General features: G+C 34.5%; 1 long non-coding RNA gene across 1 annotated transcript in view; it reads left to right on the forward strand.

The window, feature by feature from the left end:
* Positions 1-19608, forward strand: part of LOC125933843 (uncharacterized) — a 46506-nt gene that overhangs the window by 17402 nt on the left and 9496 nt on the right. Inside the window, exon 2 of the long non-coding RNA XR_007461118.1 lies at positions 4608-4707. This is a non-coding gene — a long non-coding RNA (uncharacterized LOC125933843). The remainder of the gene's footprint in view (positions 1-4607; positions 4708-19608) is intronic.

The raw sequence follows: 19608 nt of genomic DNA on the forward strand, positions 1-19608 counted from the left end.
AATGTTGCTATAGATGCTGAAACATTAGGAAGATATTTGAACACATTTATTAAATAAATAAATAAATAAATAAATTTATAGGCAGTAAAAATAGAAAAGAATTTTCTTATAATTGAAGAAATCAAATAATTGAAACTTATGCAAAAATAAAACTTTATACATGGTGAAATAATGAAAACTGTCTCACTGAGTTTAGGAACAAGGCAAAATTACACTTTTACAGCTTTTAATTATAGTTATGCTTAGTTTTATTTAGTATAGTAATGAAAAAACAACTATTATAAGGGTTGGGATTGAAGAGATAAAACTTTAATCATTGCAGATTAAGTGATTGTTTATATAGAAATTCCAAAATGATGCACAAATGAATTATGAACAAAGAATAAGGGAATTTAGTAGGGTTGCAGGTTCAAGGTCAGTAGTCACAAATCAAGTGTATTCCTGAAAACCAGAAGTGAACAGAAGCTACCATAGGGAATATTAAAAATTTACAAAAACAGCAGAGAAAAGATACTGGCAACACTCCAGCCAGGCCAAAAGTAGCAGGTGCAGGGTAAAGCAAATGGAAGGGACGCTTTGAGCTAGTGTGGCTGCTGTTGGCAAAACTACGGAAGGTAGCACAGCCTCCTTTGGGACTAGAGTCATTCAAGCCTTGGTTGAATGCCCCTGGAGAGGGGCTACCTCATGTGGAGCTCATTTTTAATTTTCTTAAAATTATGAAGGAAGGTTCCTGATTCCAGTACAGTTGCCAACCTGAAGGTTTTCTCCCCACTTTCCTGCTGATTATTTCAAATTTATTAAGATGCTTTTACTGTAAGAGAAGGTACTCCATTATTTTATGTACTAATAAGAGTGATACATGCTATTTAAGCAATGAAGCAATGGTTTATTTTCAAATTAGAATGATGTTTACTCTTTGAAAGAATTCTTTTAGACTTATTTGGTCAAAGACTGTAAAAATAATCACTCTTGTACATACCTAAAACTAAAAATTTTAATTAAAGAAAACTGGTAAAAATTGCTAAAACTTTTTCATATTTGGAGGTCAACTCTTTTGTATCACTTTCAACTTAGCAAAATCCTCCATATTTTTGCACATACAGTAGCTTATGCCATTAAGAGCATTGTAGCATTTCTTAAAAACTTAAAAACTTGGAGGTTTTCTTCCAAGTAACTAACTTACAAGTTTTGAGGCTCATATTTTTCTCTTTGACTAATTTATAGTTTTTACTTTATCTTCACTGAATCATGTGTTACTAGATAGATGTTAAATAGCCTCTGTTCAAAATCAGTATTAAATTTCTGACAAATTGGTGGTTTCTATCTTAATGATAGTTTTACATGATTAATAGATATATCAGTCATACCAGTCCCTGATTGTTTTGAAATGTCTTCCATTGATTTTGAGGAGTTTTGCACTTTGTCATGCCTTTAGTTATATTGCTTGGCATGTAGTAGCAACAATATAGTATTCTTTTGAATATATGATAATATATGTTATTATGACCAAGCTTGCGTATGTATGCAAAAGCAATGGCAATTTGTGATGAGTTTACCTTATCTAAACAATGATAAACTTTGTTGGTTTCAGAAATGTTAAAATGTGAAAAACTGCATCTTTCAATTAATATAATATGTATTATTGCTGCTGTTCTGGCCTCCTTTTGCGTAAGAAAAGTTCTACATGAAACAATAGATATATATTCCTTTATAATGACATTATTGCATTATTTACCAAGCATGTATTGGCTAGTTTATGTTCAAGAAATACATAGCACAGCAGAACATGCTTTTTCCCCCTTCCCTTATAGCTAAGGGAGTTGCCTCATGGTAGTTCTGTCCAATGAGATGTACATGGATTTATGCTAGGGTTTTCTGGGAAGGTTTTTGCAATCCAAAGTGATATATTAACCAAGTACAACACATAACCCACTTGTCTGGCTTTAAATGTGGACATGTTGTCTGGAGCTGCAATGGCATCTCACAGTCAACCACTGCGTAACACATGTATGAATGAGAGCCAATACAAGATGGCCCTTGTATTGTAATACAAGAGCAGAGCAATAAATAACACACTGGATTAAGGGTAGTTTTAGTGAATGGAGAAGGTAAACTCTTCATATCTTGACTTTTATGTGAGAAAAAGCAACTCATTTGTTTAAGCCTCTAATAATTGGAATTTTCTGTTACCTGCAGCTAAACATTTTGCTAATACAACTTGTCATTTGACATGATCAAATGACTAGGTTTCTGCCTTGCTTTTCACTCTAAAATTTAACCATGTGCTGTCTCTTATTCCTCCTTCTTATTAGAACCTGTACTTCCTGATATACTCTTATCAATTCTCTTTTTTTTTTCGGTTTTCCCATACCAGCTTGCAATTCTCACATTCTCTAGGTCTTACCTGCCCCTCTTACCCAAATCCTAAATATTGACTTCCAGCTCAATTACTTGTCACACTGATCTGTTCATCTGATTAGAGGCATTGGGCTTAACCATTTCCAGAGTTGTTCTGTGTTTGTTAACCGAATTGCATATTGTTTACTTATTTTCAAAGAATAATCTCTCGTGAAATTTAATTCAAATGACCAGCACAACTATGTGCAGTCCTTTTTATCTTCTTTGAGATATTGAGTGACCAAAATGTACCCAAACAAGCTTTAAATGGAGAGTTGGAGATTCAGTATAGAAAAGAATTTTTTTTTTTTTAGGTAGGGTTGAGATAAAAGTTTTTAAGGTAGAGCACTTGGGTGACTATTTCCAGAAAGACTATTTCCAGCACCAGAAAGCAGAGGAGAACAAGTTTCTGGTGTAGGCAAAATAAATTTCATTGCCTTCAGGTCTGAGCAGATCAATATTCATGGTAGCCTTTATTGTTGTTCTGTAATCTAGGGACCTTGGCATGTAACTCTTACAATCAAAGCCATCATGCAGTAGGTAAAGACACAGGGATAAGTGCTTACATTTGCTGACTAAAATTGAAATTTTGCAGGTTTAATTTCATAGAATTTATGTTGAACTATTTGTCCCAGTTTCCTGAGAAAATCAAAATTCCTTGCTTTTTTTTAAATCTTCTTCTCTTAATGGAGAGAAAAAAATTGAGAAGATAATTTACTCCTGAGGATTATTTTGTTATTTACATTTATATCTGAATAGATCTAGATCATAAAGGAATAATAATAAAAATATTTTTAAAACTTTAATTTCTCTACATACTTTTTTTAAAAAAATTAATGTTTATTCATTTTTGAGAGAGAGAGACAGAGCATGAGTTGGGGAGGGGCAGAGACAGAGAGGGAGACACAGAATCTGAAACAGGCTCCAGGCTCTGAGCTGTCACCACAGAGCCTGACGTGGGGCTTGAACTCAGGAATGGTGAGATCATGACCTGAGCTGAAGCCAGATGCTCAACCACCTGAGCCACCCAGGCACCCTTCTCTACAAACTTCTAAAGATCAGAAGTAAACTGGAAAAATAATACTAAGTTTGCGACACTAGCTGAACTGGCCAATGTGAAAAAACTCTGCATTGCTAGAATATCTGAAAAATGTGTATGTATTTAAGGTATTAAGAGTCCTGGGGTTTCGTCAGTTGCATGGCTGCTTGAGAAACTTTGGAATTCTGGAATGGCCAATGAAAACCCTATTTGATCAGAGACTTCTTGAAGGAGCCAATGAGGATCGTGGGATTTTTTTTCCCTAGACTTTGGGACACAGGGATTAAAGTACTTGAATCATTGGGGCCCCTGGGTGGCTCAGTTGGTTAAACGGCTGACTTTGGCCCAGGTCATGATCTCACAGTTTGTGAGTTCGAGCCCCATGTCGGGCTCTGTGCTGACGGCTCAGAACCTAGAGCCTGCCTCAGATTCTGTGTCTACCTCTCTCTCTGCTTCTCCCCTGCTTGCACTCTCTGTCTTTCAAAAATAAATAAACATTAAAAAAATTAAAATACTTGAATCACAAGGAGGAATGATGGCTCTCTGAGACTAAAGATGGGAAGGCCCCACTGGGCCTGTTCTGACTGAGGAGAGAGTCGAAATGTCTAGGCTCCATTCAGAGAACCAACTTTGTAATTAGCAGAGTAGGATGCTGAGAAGTACCAATCAACTCTAGTCTCACCCAACCAAGTCCAGGCAATCCCTGATCAATTATTGAACATAGTGGCCGTAAAACAACTGAATGTTTAAGACTGTCCTTTGGATCCCTAACTTTATGCGGGAATGAACTCTTCTTGATCTTAGTAGAAAGAAGTTAATGTTAACAATGATGGAAGAAGCGGGTGAAAAGTCACCAAGAACATAGTATAGTATATCAATAGGCTCCCTCCCAGAGAAGGGAAGGGCAGTTGTGAAGCTTGAAAAAATTCACTTTGATGGGAGCAAGAAATCAAACATTATTCAAATTAAGGACATTCTAGAATTTAGGGAATTGTAAACAGTGTTTAACTCTTTGCTACAATGAAGTATATTTCTAGAAGATTGTTTATTTTTCTTTTAAAAAATTTCTGTTTCTTACCATAATGTTATATGTAATATATGTTTTATGTTATTTGAATATATTAGCATTTTAACGTTGGCCAATAATTTATGAACTTTTTTCTTTTTAAAGAGAGAAAAAGAGGGGTGCCTGTGTGGCTCAGTCAGTTAAGCATCCGACTTCTATCATCGGGTCATGATGTCATGGTTCGTGAGTTCAAGCCCTATGTCAGGTGAGTTTGAGCCCTGCATCTCTCTGTCTCTGTCTCTCTGTCTGTCTGTCTCTGTCTCTCTCTCTGCCCCTTGTGGGATTCTGTCTCTCCTTCTGTCTCTTCCCCTTGCTCACTTGCATCCTCTCTCTCTTTCTCAAAAGGAAAAAGAGAGAGAGAGAGAGAGAGAGAGAGAGAGAGAGAGAGAGAGAGAGAAACTCCAGTTTAGGAGAGGCAGTCCAAGTAGAAGCCTGCCTTTCAAAGGCTATTTATTGCCCCTGATGAGATCCTTTTAGCTCCCGAAGCGTATAAACTGTGACAATATTGGCGTGCACCAAGAGAATAACCAAAGGGAGATTGTTTTGAGAAGTAAAAACAAAGATCCTCCCACCCAACTTTACTGTCAGAATTTACTGACATTTGATTGAAAGAGTTGAATTTTAAGAAGTAAGTGCCCCCGTTTTCTAGGGATCTACATTCTTTCCTTATTTAGTTTTCTAGCAAAGCAATTTTGCAAAGGCAAAGGTAGAATAACTTCATTAATATCTTAATATCAAAGGATCAACTTCTGATCTACCTTATATGCATAATGAAAATGTGTTTTTGTTAATACTCAGTCATTTCTTGACAACGTAAAAATGTATGTGTGTGATACATAAGTTAATTTTGGTCCTTCAAGCTGATGACACCAATTTGACAGCATTCAGCAGCTTTTGTTTTAGTATTTGACTTCATAATAGCTAACTTACTAATTTAGGGGCATTGAATATTCATGGCACAATTCTTATAAAGCTTATTCATAATATATGTGGGCTCAAGACATTCTTTCCATATAGATTATTTGTCATGAACATGTTTGAACCAAAAGAAAAAAAAGTCTACTTTTTAAATTTATCATCACAACATAATAGTGTTAAATAAAAAAGATATGAGTTAAGCCTAAGGAAATGATACTTATTCAAATAGCTAACTAGAAAATCATAAGGTAAATATTTTAGACTAGGTATAAGGAGTCCATTCCACTCTTCATTTTAATTCCCCCCTCAATATTAATTTGTCAGTGCTTGATTATATGTGTAATTGAAAAATGAAATTTTATTAATATGAATTGGAATAAGGATCTCTCCAATTCTGTAAATGACTTCACGATGTGTACATTTTATTGCTGTACCCAAATTATTACATTTTCTAGGATGTGTTCTAGTAGAACTTTAACAGATTGTAGTGTGTCTTTACCACTTCTCTACCTAAGGAAACTAGCAGGTGAGATATACTCTTATTTCTGTAAAGATGATCAGAAAAGTAAAGCAGTGTAAAATTATTTAAACACCTCCCTCTTTAAAAAAAACAACAGGAATTAAAAATTTTTTTAATGTTTATTTTTGAGAGAGAGAGGGAGACAGAGTGTGAGTGGGGGAGGAGTAGAGAGGGAGACAGAATCTGAAGCAGGCTCCAGTCTCGGGGCTGTCAGCACAGAGCCCGATGTGGGGCTCAAACTCACAGACCATGAGATCATTACCTGAGCTGAAGTCAGACACTCAACTGACTGAGCCACCCAGGTGCCCCCAAAGCAGGAATTTTAATGAATTCATTGAGAGGTTGTGAATCAGCGATCATAGTCAATGATGAATAGAGGTGTGGAGACAGTGTTCCTACTTGTTTTATGCTGTTTGTACAAAAGGTATCAAATTAATCTATGTTGATGACTGGAAAGTTGCTGACTCATCTTTGCAAATCTTTAAAATTTCCCCTATATTTGATGGATGTTGAAATTTTCTCTCCGTGGTTATTTAGTGCAATGCTCTCTATTGTTAAACACTTGAAAAATCACACCAGACTTAAAAAAAAATACTATAAACTTCCCTTAATATTGATCTGATTATTGAGTACAAATACTTATAAATTCTCACAGTTAATTACTCAGAGTTTCTATAGATGAGCTCTAGATACAGATATTCCCATATTTAAAAAGGAAAATCTGTCTCTCCAAATTTTAGCCTGCTACTTTTTGGACTAATAATTCTCAAGATTTTTGTGTAGCCCTTATAAGAAATTTTGAAAAATCATATTTTCACACCTAAGTTGCCATTTAAGATGTAACTATCACTGGCCGAAGCAATTTACACATGTAATGAAATTCCTATCAAAATACCAACAGCATTTTTTTATAGAACTAGAACAAATAATCCTAGAATTTGTATGAGCTGAGTACAAATACAACAAAAGACCCTGAACAGCTGCATCAGCCTTGAAAAAGAAAAGCAAAGCTGCAGCATCGCAACTCCAGACTTCAGGTTATATTACAAAGCTGTAGCAACCAAACAGTTTGGTATATGGTACAAAATAGACACATAGATTCATGAAACAGAATAGGAAATCCAGAAATAAACCCGTAATTATAAGGCCAATTAATCTTTGCGATTCAAAGAGGGAAATAATATCCAGTGGGAAAAAGTCTATTCATCAAATGGTGTTGGGAAAACTAGACAGCTACGTGCAGAAGCACAAAACTGGACCACTTTCTTACACTGTACACAGTCAAAATGGATTATAGACCTAAATGTGAGACCTGAACCAATAAAAATCCTAGAAGAGAGAACAGGCAATAATCTCTCTGACATCAGCTGTAGCAACTTTTTTTCTAGATATGTCTCCTGACACGAGAATAAAAGCAAAAATAAACTATTGGGACTACATCAAAATAAAAAAGCTTCTGCACAGTAAAGGAAACAATCAACAAAACTAAAAGGTATCCTATAGAATGGGAGAAGATACTTGCAAATGACATCCAATAAAGGGTTAGTATCCAAAATATATAAATAACTTATATAACTCAACATCCAAAAAACAAATAGTCTAATTAAAAATGGGCAGAAGAAATGAACAGACCCTTTTTTCCAAAAAAGACATCCAGGTGACCAATGGATATATGGAAAGATACTCATCATCACTCAAAATCAGGGAAATGTAAATCAAAACCACAACACAAACCTGTCAGAATGGCTAAAATCAACAACACAGGAAACAACAGGTGTTGGTGAGAATGTGGAGAAAGGGGAACCATCTGGCAACTGATGGGAATGCAAACTGGTATAGCCACTCTGTAAAACAGTGTGGAGGTTCCACAAAATATTAAAAATGAAGTACCTTATGATCCAGCAATCACATTACTAGGTATTTGCCTAAAGAATACAAAAACACCAATTCAAAGGGATACATGCATCCCTATGTCTATAGCAGCATAATTTACAATTGCCAAGATACAAAAGCAGCCCGTGTCCATTGATTGATGAATGGATAAAGAGGTGGTATATACAGATACAATGGAATATTATTCAGCCACAAAAAGAATGAAAACTTGCCATTTGCAATGACATGGATGTATCTGGAGAGTATAATATTAAGTGAAATAAGTCAGAAAAAGACAAATACCATTTGATTTCATTCATATGTGGAATTTCAGAAACAAAACAAATGATCTAAGGAAAAAAAAGAGAGACAAACCAAGAAACAGACTTTTAACTGTAGAGAACAAACTGATGGTTACCAGAAGGAATGTGGGTGGTGGGATTGGTAAAATAGGTGATGAGGATTAATATGTTTGGTTTGTTAAAAAAAAATAATAAAGATGCAGCTTTCAGCATGTTGCAAATGTTGGCATTTAAAAAGAAAACTATCGTATTATCCTTTTAAAAATGTCCAATGAAAGATAAATGCAATAGCAATTTAATACTTATATTGTTTAAAAAATAAACACGAGTATTCTTTAACAGAAATTTTACTTATTTTTCCCTGTGATGTTATTTTTATTCCTCTTACATAATTTTACCTTAATGTTAAACGTATTTATGCTTGATTGATCGCACTAATATATTTTACACATTAAAGCTATGTATATAAATTAAATTTGTCTTTCTTATGATTAGTAAGTGTTTAAGTGGTCAAAATCTTGAATTATCATTGCACTGATTACAAGTTCAAAATAATCAAAAGAACATAAACTTAAAATTTTTTTTAAATAAAAATCCATTTAAATGATATGTTGGACTTTTTTCAGTTAATTTATGTATCCCTAGCTGAATAATAATATATTATTAGAATGAGATAGTTCAGTATCACTTCTATCCTATTTTTCTTTTTTATTAATATAAATATTGAAAGCACTTCATAAAAAGTGGATATGAATAAAACAGTCACTTTGAACTTCTTCTTTATCTGCTAAGGATCACAGACTGAACTACCATAAAAAATTATTTTTAATGATTTACCAGTTGATAGATTTAGGACATTTCCTGCCCCCCCACCCCATTTTGTTTTAAGCAAATAATCAGTAACTACCTGTTTTGGAAATGCATTCATTTCCATTCATTTTCTTTATTTTATCAGCATCTTCTTTTGGAATTGTTCCCCAGCTGCCTTGGTGGTTCTTAGAACTTGGAGCAGTTCACCATAGCACGGTTCTGGATGCATGAGCTGTAGGTCTTTCTTTTATAAAGTTGGGAGAAAGCCAGTTGGGAAAGAGGCACCAGCATGATACATTTTAGGCTGATCAAGTGTTTGAAAAAAATATAAAAGAACCATTTGCTAGGGGAACCTTGCTGGCTCAGTAGGTAGAGCATGCACCTCTTGATCTCAGGGTTGTAGTTCAAGTCCCACATTGGGTGTAGGTAGGGTTAGTTAAAAAAAAGATACTTCTTTGTCGTCGCACCTAGGAGATGGTACGCTGCTTTAGGATGAAGCTGAACATCTCTTTCCCAGCTGCTGGCTGCCAGAAACTCATTGAAGTGGATGATGAATGCAAACTCCGTACCTTTTATGAAAAGCATATGGCCACAGAAGGTGCTGCTGTTGCTCTGGGTTAAGAATGGAAGAGTTACATGGTCCGAACCAGTGGTGGCAATAGCAAACAAGGCTTCCACATGAAGCAGGGAGTCTTGACCCATGGTCTTTTCCACCTGCTGCTGAGAAGGGGCATTCCTGCTACAGACTAAGGAGGACTGGGGGAAAGAAAGCACAGATCTGTATGAGGTTGTGGATGCCAATCTCAGTGTTCTCAATTTGGTCATTGTTAGAAAGGGGGAGAAGGATATTCCTGGACTCATGGATACTACTGTGCCTTGTTGCCTGGGCCCAAAAGAGCTAGCAGAATCCACAGACTTTTCAGTCTCTCTAGAGAAGATGATGTCTTCTGATATGTTGTGAGAGAGCCCCTAAACAAAGCAGATAAGAACAAGAGTGCCCAAGGTTTAGTGTCTTGTTGTTCCTCTATCACAAATATCAGTGTTGCTCTAAAAAAAAAAAAAGCAGTGTACTAAGAAAAATAAGGAAGAAGCTGCAGAATATGCGAAACTTGTGGTGAAGACAATGAAGGGGACCAAAGAAAAATGCCAGAAATAGATTGTCAAGAGACAGAGACTATCCTCTCTGAGAGATTCTATCTCTGAGCCTGAGTCCAGTCAAAAATGAGCTTTTCTAAGATAATAAATAAGATCAGACATCCAAAAAGAAAAATAAAAGAAAAATGTAAAAGTCAGTTGAAACTCTGAAACTGGATTTTTAAATAACTTTTCAGTATTCCATGACTCTTCAAAAGTCTTTTAATATGGGCTTTTAATATAGTCTTTTAATATCAAAACCCCTGTTTGATAATCACTACTTTGGAAACGGTCTAAAACCCTACTTACCAATATATTTAAGAGCAAGTTGCCTATTCAGCTATAATACGAAAGGAGCAAGTAAATTTTCTCATCTTATTATCCAAGACTATTGGTTTAAACATGGAAAGGGTAGTGGTAGGGAATGAGATAGGGAGGGAATATGGATAATTAGGAAGATCATTGGTTACATTGAAGACTTTTGGGTTTAACTTTCTTATGAGAAATACCATCTCAGTTAACCAAAATTCTTTATTTTGAAACCTAAATCTAAAAAGCGGTTGTAGGGGTGCCTGGGTGGCTCAGTTGGTTAAGCGGCCGACTTCGGCTCAGGTCATGATCTCGCGGTCCGTGAGTTCGAGCCCCGCATCGGGCTCTGTGCTGACAGCTCAGAGCCTGGAGCCTGTTTCAGATTCTGTGTCTCTCTCTCTCTCTGACCCTCCCCCGTTCATGCTCTGTCTCTCTGTCTCAAAAATAAATAAACGTTAAAAAATAAAATAAAAAAATAAAAAATAAAAAGTGGTTGTAATTAGTAAAATACTATTTTCCTTTCCTTTTTGAATGCTCTTTGTATGTATTTTCTCTAGGGTTTCATGGAGAAAGATAGCAGTGAACTGAGACAGAATTTGAATTTTTCTTATGTCTGTTGGCTTTAATAACATCAATTGTTACAACAGATGGCATAATTTTTAACTGGCGGGAGATACTTAGGAACTCCAAAATATTACTAAGAAATTTAACACTGCCATAGTTTTTGTTCAACCTACACTGAGATTGATTTGTATTTTATCATAAAGTCTGGAGCTATAGTTTTTTTGTGTATCAGTGAATTTCCTCTATCAGATCAGTGAATTTCCCTTCTACTGATAGCTTGCTAAAGATTTTTCTATCATGATTATGTAATTGAATCTTGTCAAATGTTTTTCCTGCACCTATTGAGATGAACTTATTTTTAAAAAATTTATTCTAACATGGTGAATTATGTTGATTTTTGAATGTTAAATTAACCTTGCATTCCTAATATAAAATCTACTTGCTCATGATGTATTATCCTTTCTATATATTGATGGATTCAACTTGTATTTTGGTAAAGTCTTGTGCGTCTGTGTTTACGAGGGATATAAGTCAGTAAATTTCTTATAATGTCTTTTTCAGTGTTGTAATATCAAGATTATATTAACCTAGTAAAATAAGTTCTGTTTGCTGAAAAGTTTCTGTATGCTTGGTGATATTTCCTATTTATTTTATTTACTTTATCCTTTGTAAACGTTTGATGATAGAATTGATGATATCAACTGGGCTGGGATATTTATTTGTGAAAATTTTTAAAAATGTATTTTTATTCAATTTCAAACATACAGATAATTTGAAAGAAAAGTATCAGCATTTCCCAGATACCTTTTACCCAGATTTACTAAGTGTTTACATTTTGTCTCACTTTATCATATATATAAATTGAGATTGTTTTATGTGAACCATGTGAGAGTAAGTTGTAGGCACAGTGTCTTTTTTCCTAAATATTTCAGTGTGTGTTTCCTGAGAACAAGGACATTCTCTTACAAAAGTTGCAGTTGTCAAAATCAGAAAACTTGACAATGATGCGGTATTGTTATCTAATCCATAGTCTGTACTCAAATTTTGTCAATTGTTCCGGTAATGTTTTATATGCATTTTTTTTTCTATTCCAGGATTAAATCATGCATTGCATTTATTTTTATGTTCCATTAGTTTTCATAAATTGGGGAAAGTTCCTCCTCTTTTCTTTGCTTACTTGACCTTGATATTTTTGAAGAGTACCAGTTATTGCTATTAGGTTTGTTTCATCTTTTATCATGATTAGATTCAGGTACATATTCTTGTCAGTAGTATCAGTAAAGAGATATTATGTTGTTCTCAGTGTATATCAGGAGGTGTATGATGCTGGTTTTTCCTAATATTATTGTTGACTTTGATCACATAATTAAGGTGGAATTGGCCAGGTTCTTTACCGCAAAGTTAGTAATTTTCCCCTTGTAACTTATGGGAAACATTTTTGAGACCATGTAAATTTGTAGTTCCTCGCCAAAATTTTACCTATTAGTTTTGACCATCATAGATGCTTTTCTAACTTCATCTATGCTATATTCATTAGTTACCATTTTACTATAAAGAAGTACATTTCCATTAATTCGAGTCTCTATAGCCTCAGATTCTTATTTCACTTAATGAGTTGGACCCATTATATTATTATTTATCTTGATGCTTATTTTCCTCGATTTTGTTCTACATTTGAAAATAATCAAGAGTAGTTAATTTTTCCAGGGATAAGATAAAGAAATGGTTATGCCAGTTGAAAAAGAGTCATCATTGAAGAAGTAGGCTTCCTCATGATCCTAGAATTTCTAACTTTCCTAAGGTCAATAATAAACTATCGAGAACACTTTAGCATATAAGGGAAAATCTGTGCACAGATAATATTAGTCCACAGTAGTTCACATATTCATATTTGTTATGACTTAAGTTGACATTTAAGTGAAATTTTTCTTTTACATTTTTTTCTTCACCAAAATAGTCTAAGTTCCTGTAAAAAAATTTTTTTTTAATCTTTATTTTTGAGAGAGAGAGAGACAGAGGGGGAGACAGAGGCAAGCGGGGGAGGAACAGAGAGAGAGGGAGACACAGAATCTGAAGCAGGCTCCAGGCTCTTGTCTGTCAGCACAGAGCCTGATGCAGGGCTCAGTCATAACCGGAGTTGACTGCCAGGTCATAACCGGAGTTGAAGTCAGAAGCTTAACCAACTGAGCCACCCAGGTGCCCCTCTAAGTATCTTCATGTTAGATCCCTTTTAAAAAAAAAAAATGTGTCTGGGGTAGAAGGTATTAGGAGACAGGCACAAATATTTTTATGTTTGTATTTATAAGTGTCTGAGAACAACAGACAAATTATTAATAGTCTCTCCTATACTGTGTATGGATGGAGATTATATTTGGTTTATGATTACAGCTGTTTTCAGTAGAAGAAACAGCCCTTGATAGTAAGGTGGAGAAAATAATGATCTGAATAGCAAACATTGCAATGGCTCTGGAATGTTAAAAAAAAATCATCCTCACTTTTAACACTATGCCTCCTGAAATTTCACATGAAAACATTGGTTAAGTTACAGACAGCTTTAAAAATGTAAATCTTCCTGAGTGGAATAATCTTTCTTTCTTTCTTTCTTTTTTTTTTTTTTTTTTTTTTTTTACCCCCAGCCATTAGCATTTTAGAGTGAATGTGGTATAGAACTGCTTTCATGTGTAGATAAGTGAAATCAAAGAATGCAAAATAGAGGTTAGGAGACAATTTTTTGATATGTGTTAGGAGATAATATACTTTGAATTTTCTAGGTAGAAAGATGAAATGGAAGTAAGGTGAGAGTGGCCCTGAGGATATTTGAGGAAACCAGATGCACATTTTAGGATTGAATGCCCGAGGCAGGAATAAGGTTGCGCCAAAACATCCGGAGAAACAAATGAGGTGTAGAGTTCTGAAACTGAGCAAAAATGTATCTACTCCATACTTGTGCCTGGGGCTGATCTTCCTCCTCTCACATTTGCCTCTTGACTTCCTGATCTGCTTAAAGCCCTTGCTACAATAGAGTGCTTGCTGTGTGCAAGGCTGTTGGCCTGGGCTGTTCCAGATCCATCTTACTGCTGTGACAAATTGCCCCACTTGTCATTCGCTGGATCCTTAAAGCCTTGCTTTACCAGTTGTTCCACTGCAGTTATTGGTGTATCCCTTATTTCAACCACACACTCAGGATGAATGTCTCTCTATAGAAAGAGTATAGTTAATATACTAAAGAAAGGGTATAGTTAATAATACTGTATTGTATGTTTGAAAGTTACTAAGAGAGTATATCTTAAAAATTCTCATCACAGGAAAAACACTTGTATGTATGGTGATGGATGTTAACTAATTATGGTGATCATTTCGCAATATACACAAATATTGAATCTTTATACTGTACAACTGAAACTAATATTCAATTATATCAATTAATTCAAAAGGAAGACAATGCCTTATCAGGGCTGTTTTAGCATCTCAGTCATCATCCTCACTTTTACGAAAATGTTAACATGACTTATCAGTATAGTAAGAATGGTTGAATAATAACTGCCCAAGCTGATTAAGTCCAGTAAAGAGAATTTCAAGTGGGTTCTTATCTGATTTTTATAGATTATGATGGAAAACTATCTTAACTAAAGGCAATAAATATTTGGGCAAGCCAATATTTGCGATCAGAAGATACCTTGCAATCTAGAATCATTGTTTAATAAATGGGATCTTTCGTGACTGTGATTTTTGTAACCAACTTCCTAGCTTGGTGCCCAGTGCTCACTGATGCTGCTGGGGAGAAAAACAAAAGAATTAGCACAACAGTGGAGCAGCTTTTAACTTTAGTCACCATAAAGAAAAATGATTACTATTTTAAAGATGTTATGCTGAATTTCAAAAAGTGCATTAAAGAAAATAAGTTAAGTACAAAATAAAATACTGGTGGTTTAGCAACAGAAAGAGGTAAAACTTTTGTTTGAAATTAATAGTGCTTTGTGAGAATGCAAAAGCAGCTACTTTTTAGTTATGTACATTAAAGTGATTTTCATTTGTTTTCATTTTTTGAAGTGTTTGGAAGAAAGCAGATTTAACACTATGCAATTAGATTTTTGTCTTTGGAAACTGCAATTTTTGCTGAAGAGTAAAGTACTAAAAGGATATGTTAGAGCATGAGCAAAATACCAGACGGTTATTAGGATTTTAATATTTCTTAGAATAAGACTATGTTCATATTTTTATTATTTTTATTGCTTAACATAAACAAAATCAAGCAAGCCAGCTATTTCTTTTAATTACATACCCTATTGATATTTTGGTGAATTTGCTTACATTTAATAAGACCAGAATATTGCATTTTCTTTATAAATCATACAACATTAATAAAGTTATTTATAATATGCTATTTTATTACATGACAATAGGAATTTTATTGGGTTGTATATGATCAAATCACTGTAAGTCTGAGATAAAGTGCATGGATGATGTATGGAGAACAAAATTCCCTTCAACTCTACACCATCCCATTTCTGTATAGACAGAATCACAGCATTGACACTAAAAAGGAACAATCTTGTAGGCATTTATTCAATTAATGAACATTTGTTGAAAGCCTCCCAAGAGTAGCCACCTCATTCATAGTTTAACTCCGTGCCAATCTTGATTCTGTCTTATGTGTACTGGAGGGTATTTTTACATTTGAGTATTGTGGTCCTCTAATCCTGCCCTGTTTTGGTGATCAGAATATCAGGCTTGATTGTAGATAGACACTAATGCATTTAAGACCCTATGTCCTTTACATTCTAGTATGCCACCTTCTGGCTTCATTCACCTATATAATTAAGATAAAACATTTTTTTCCTGTGTTCAGCCATCCTCTGCATGTATGAATGACCTGATTCTCACCTTTTTTTCCAGAGCATGTAGCTAAGGTAAGTGAGATATAAGCATTCACTCATTGACTACTGCATCAGGTACCATGGAGAGCTCTAGGCTGGCATCCCATCCATAGTGATGGGTAAGGGAGGCACCATAAACACAATGAATGGATGGACACATCTCTATAAACTGAGTACGTGCATGCAAGGACTGCAACCGTAAAGAGACGATACTCCTGAATTCCAGATGATTTTTGGAGTGCTTAGTATAGATGATCTCGAGGCTTGTTTTGGGGCATATTAAGAAAACTTGCATTAAGGAGATAAATAATAGAGTTGTGAATTAAAGGGACTGAGAATAATAACAGGAACTCAGCACATAAATCAACACATATTGTTAAATTAACAAATGATATATATTTTCTTGCAAACTGTGGAGATCACAAAATTCACATACATGCACTTAAGTAAGAGTGGGACAATTTGGGGAAAGTATAAATTATGAGTAAATAATGATTGAAAAATAAGCTGGATTTCTTTCATGGGAAAGGATCGTATCAAGAGCATTTAGATAAACTGGCTTTTGTTATTGGTTTATTTGTGCTTGGAAAAGAGTTTGGAAACATAGAGTGTAGTTAAATTGGGGGCGTCATGAATTTGGACAGATGTTGGTCTAAATCCCAGCTAAGCCATGTACTAGCTAAAGGTGATTTTAGGGGAGAAGGGTGAACAACAACTTCCATGTGTTTCAGTGTCTTATTCCGTAAGTGGAGGATAATGTCTACTTTTCAGGATGAGATTCGAAACTTAATATGTATTAGATGCTCACTGAATAGTTGCTATTTTATGACTGAAAGCAGCTCATGATTTTGGAAATGATAGAAGGGTAAAGATTTGAGAAAGATAAGGACAACAAAAGAAGTGGTTGAAAAAAAAAGATATAACACTAGTATTATCCCATGTAAAAGGAGTGACTCAGTAACAGTAAGCATGCCAGGCAAGGTGGAAGAGATGGTTTGATGATAAAACAGTGTTTTAGGTTCTATAGACTATGACCTGCATAGTCCAGGAAATATTAGACTAGATATATATAGATTTAGAAACCATGTAATTGATAAGTAAGACTGAAACATAGTTATTCCTGGAGGGTCTCTGAAGGAAGGAGTGTATGTAGTAGAATCATTGACAGATTGGGAATGAACACATCTGTCATCTTCAGACATTTCGACATTTCCAAATCTCTTTCAGGTGTTCAAACTATCTCTATATAAGTTTTTATATTATTTTTTTTAATGTTGTATTTATTTGGTATTTAAGATGTATTAGATCTGTGAGTTATGGATGGTTTGTATAATTAACCTGGATTTTATTTTCTGCACTCCTGGCTATTGAATATTTACTGAATTCTCTTGCCAAAATGAATTTGTGATTAGGCTCTTTGTGTGTTGTGCTCTTTGTTGTTTTTGCTGAGTCAGTAGGTTGCCTTACCTCTTTTGCTTAGACTAAAAATCACTACCCAGAGATACCATCATTCAACTGTTGTGATGCTTTTTCTAAAAAATATTTTTTAAGTTTATTTATTTTGAGAGAGAGAGAGAGTGCACACGAGCAGGGGGAGGGCAGAGAGAGATTCCCAAGCAGGCTCTGCGCTGTCAGCAAAGAGCCTAATGTGGGGCTCAAACTCACAAACCGTGAGATTATGACCTAAGCCGAAGTCAAGGGTCCAATGCTTAACTGACTGAACTACCCAGGCACCGCTCAACTGTTGTGATACTCTTAAATAAAGCCCAGATGCAGGAAATTCTTAGTGAATGAAAGTGACTAATAGGATTAAGTATCTACTTCACCACCACTAATGGATACTTAATTTCTACTCTGGTGGAAATAATAAAAATGGTTATGGCATACATCCACATTATGGAATTTTAAAATTTAAAACACAGTAGGGGGGCCTGGGTGACTCAGTCAGTCATTGAATCCAGCCCCGAGTTGGGCTCTGAGCTGAGTGAGTCTGCTTAAGACTCTTTTCCCTCTTTCTCTGCCTTTCCCCTGCTTGTGCACTCTCATTCACCCTCAAAAATTAAGATTAAAATAAAATAAAATAAAATAAAATAAAATAAATTTAAAATATAGTAAAATACATAATTACTTAAAAATTTTAAACCTTATTTACAAAAATATACAAGAAAAATAGCCAAAAGTTTTTCTGAAGGACAAATAAAGGGAATTTATGTTACTTTGTATTAAAATAAATAATTTAAAAGAGAAAATAAATATAGCAATGCAGTGTTGGCATGAGAATGAATAGATTTATGAAACATAATAAAAAAATTAGAAAGACATTCCAACAAGTAATTATTTATAATGAGCATATTTGCACATGTAATTGGATATTTAAATTTTTTCTGTGCATTGCTTGTATTTCATTAGATTGTTTTCATCCTCCTGATTTCCTTGTCCCCTTGTCTCTCTATCTCTCCCTCTCTTTCTTTTCTTGTTTCAATACGTTTAAAAATTGTAACAGGAATGAATGATTGAAGTAAGGAGAGAGTAAATTTATACTGTAGTATTGCTCTGTCTTAGACTCAATGGACAGACATTGGTCGTAGTTAAATTGTATGAACTGAATAGACTTTTCATTACTGACATTTACAGGAAGTCGATATTTTACCACTTTTTTGACGATCATGGTCAGTAGGATAGTTTCTGACAAATAAGATTGCTCTTTCAGATATTATATGTAGCATATGGTCATGTAAGTAGATACAGAAAAAATAGATTTGATAAAATCCAAGTTCTATTCCTGATGAAAAACTCTGAGAAAATTAGGAGTAAAAGGGACTTTCTAATGTGATAAATGTCTATGAAAAACATACAGCTAACATCATAGGTAATGATAAAAGACTGCTGTTTGAAACTACAAAACATTGCCAAGACAAATTAATGTAGATCTAAACTAATACGGTGACATCCCTTGTGACTGACTAGGGAGAAGGAATTTTGCAGGGAGGAGCAGGAGGAATCTTCTGGGGAGGATATATTTATTCACTATTTGATTATGGTTATGGTATCATAGGTGTATACATATGTCAAAACATCAAATTGTCTTTTTCAAATATGGGTAGTTTATCTTATGCCTATTATACTTTAATAAGATTGTTATATTATTAGTATTAGTACTGGTATTATTTTCTATTACAGTCAGATGTCTTTACTGAAAGACTTGCCTTTAATCACTAGAAACCAGAGTTCAAAACCCTGTACATATCCTCCCTTCACTGCCAGTTTCTGATAATACCAAGACTCTCTCAAGGAAGTATTTTCCTTTGGTGCTATAATTAGTAAACTCAGCTTTGTGTGGTTGACAGCTTATTTTAGTGGTCAGTTGAAATAGAAATCTTTTGTCTGTCGGGTATGTTACAAATATTTTCTCCTAGATGAAGGATTGGCAACATTTTAGGGGTTGTGGGCTGTCTGAGCCTGGTGACAATACTCAAGTCTGTTCTTGTACTAGGACAGCAGCCATAGATAATATGTAAATGAGTCGGTGCTGCCGCCTTCCAGTAAAGCTTTATTTACACAAATCAGCAGCCATTTCATGGGCTATAGTTTGCCAAACGGTCCTTGAATAGTATTGTCTTTTAACTTTATTTATGGTACATTTTAACATATAGTTGTTTAAAATTTTATCAAATCTCATTTTTTTGTTATTCCTAGGCTTTGTATCTTTCCTTTTATAAGATTGTACAAATATTTTTCTATAGCTTTTCCAGTATTTTATACATGTTTTACATTGAAATTTTTGATATGCTATAATTTAC

Source organism: Panthera uncia (assembly GCF_023721935.1).
Source record: "Panthera uncia isolate 11264 chromosome A1 unlocalized genomic scaffold, Puncia_PCG_1.0 HiC_scaffold_16, whole genome shotgun sequence".
Lineage (NCBI taxonomy): Eukaryota > Metazoa > Chordata > Mammalia > Carnivora > Felidae > Panthera > Panthera uncia.